We start from the raw sequence: 2587 nt of genomic DNA on the forward strand, positions 1-2587 counted from the left end.
CATAAAATGGTGGAAGTGCTTAATTATATGGAAAGAGTAACAAGAAAAAGAGAAGATTCTTGCTACTGTGGTGTTTCTGTTCTAGTGGGGAGAGAAATACATGGATATATGTGAAAAGTGTTTTTAAAAATCCCTGGTTTGGGGTTTCTCCACCAATGCAATAAGCCAAATCAAGTCAAATCAATAATTCCTGGTTTAATAAACAGAGCAAAGCAAGTCCCGGGTGACTCCCAGGAAGGTAGGAGAGAGTTCACGTGGCAGGTCTAGCAATTAGGTGTGGTCTTGAGCAGCTCCAGGGGAGGAGCTAACCCTTGGCAGGCTTTCTGAGGGATGGGGTCTGGAATGGGATGATTGGGGCTGGGTTCTCAGGGGAACATCTGGGCGTGTTTTGGCATGAGGGAGAGTGAGGCTGGAGCAGAGCTTCCAACTTTCCAACTAAGCAATATAATAAAAAAGTGCATAATAATTGAGGAACTAGAGAACGGGCTCAACAGTGACGAGCACTTACTGCTCTTGTTGATGACCCGGGCTCAGTTCTCAGCAACTCCAGTTCCAGGGGATCTGATAGCATCTTCTGACCTCTGGGGCACCTGCATGCACAACAGTACACATTAACATATGCGCGCACGCACACACACACACGCGCACGCACACACATACACGCACACACACACACACACACGCACGCACGCGCGCGCACGCACACGCATGCGCGCACACACACATTTCTTTTAACATGAATATGACATCAATTAAGTAGGACAATTGTTTTTTTTTTTTTTTTTTTTTTTTTTTGGTTTTTCGAGACAGGGTTTCTCTGTATTGTTTTGGAGGCTGTCCTGGAACTCACTCTGTAGACCAGGCTGGCCTCGAACTCACAGAGATCCGCCTGCCTCTGCCTCCCGAGTGCTGGGATTAAAGGCGTGCGCCACCAACCCCCGGCAAGTAGGACAATTGTTAACTGTACAATTCTACAGGTAATCTGGATGGTGCCATTTGCTATGAAAAATTAAGAAGCAAGATTGGCAAGATGGTTCAGTGGGTAGTGGAACCTGACACTAAGCCTGGCAACCTGAATTCAGAACCCTGGAACTTACATGGTGAAAGTAGAGCATTAACTCCTATAAGTTGTCCTCTGACCTCCACGCAAATGTGAGTGCATACACATAAATAAAACAAACAATTAAGGAGTGCTTGTCACAGTGTCACTCAGGAAAAAAAAGATGGCAAGATTGTGAGTTCAAAACTAGGCTGGGCTACATATGAAGACTGTCTCAAAACAACAACAAAACCCTTAAAGGCTGGGCGAGTATGTAGCTCAGGGGTACAGCACTTGTCTAGAATGTACTATGACTTCAGTTTGAAACACCAGAAATTACAAAGGAAAAACAATTAAGAAGGAATTAACTGGGTATGGTGGTGTGCTCTAGTATTCCAGCTAAATGGAAAGCTGAGGCAAGAGGGTTGCTTGAGGCCAGTGGCTTAAGACCAGGCTGCACAAGGGGTTAAAGAGAGCTGGACATCTGTCAAGAGTTGATGTTGCTAAACAGTGATAGAAATTTTATTGGTGATTAGGAAAGGTGTCTAGGGTAAGATGCCATTTGAAGGCAGCTCACTGTATAGCGGTGGAGGGGTACCTGGTGGAGGGAAAGGCAGAAGACCAAGAAGAGCAAAGGCAGAGGCCTCAAGTCTTAAGCTCTTCTTGTGGGAAGCAGAGAGGTTGAGGTAGCGGAAGTACATAACCAAGGGGACCCGAGAGGAGACAGGGTCAGAGAGTCGGGGAGTCAGAGAATTGGAAAATCATCAGATTCAACTCTGAGTGACATGGGTAGCTATCCATACTAGCTATTTTTCTATTGCTGTGCTAAAACACCATGTCCAAGGCAACTTAAAAATGACAGATTTATTCAATGTAAGGCTCCAGAGGAATAAGAGATAATCCTGGCGGCAAAGCATGGCAGCCAGTAGCAGATAGGGCAGCTGGAGCCGAAGCTAAGTGTTCACATCTTAAACCACAGAGAAAGCAAACTGGGAATGAATGGTACGTAATGCTTAAACCTCAAAGCCTGCCTTCAGTGGCATATTTACTCCAGAAAGACCACACCTCTTAAACCTACCCAAATAAATAGTGCCACCAACTAGGGACTGAGATGTCAAACATCTGAGCCTATCAGAGACATTCTTATTCAAACCCACACCACCAAGGGTCTAAACTCACCTTTGATGCTGAGTGGCAAATAAGATGCTTACTCTGTAGTGTTTAGAATCATTGATCTAGGACAGCCTCCAAAGCTACAGAGAAACCCTGTCTTGAAAAACCAAAAAAAAAAAATCATTGATCTAATCATTGATCATGGACATTAGAGATCATATGATTTCCACTATTCAGTATATGGTCGTGGATGAGAGACTTGTTTTTTCTGGAGCTTGTTAGACACAAAGAATCTTGGTTTCCCTCTACCTTATATTTCTTGAGATAGAATTTTCTTTTTAAATATATATTTTAAATATATAATTTATTTTTATTTCATGTGCATTGGTGTTTTGTCTACATGTATGTCTGTGTAAGGATGTCAGATCCCCTGCA

This window comes from Mesocricetus auratus, unplaced genomic scaffold, assembly GCF_017639785.1.
Source record: "Mesocricetus auratus isolate SY011 unplaced genomic scaffold, BCM_Maur_2.0 Super-Scaffold_100008, whole genome shotgun sequence".
NCBI classification, from domain to species: Eukaryota; Metazoa; Chordata; class Mammalia; order Rodentia; family Cricetidae; genus Mesocricetus; species Mesocricetus auratus.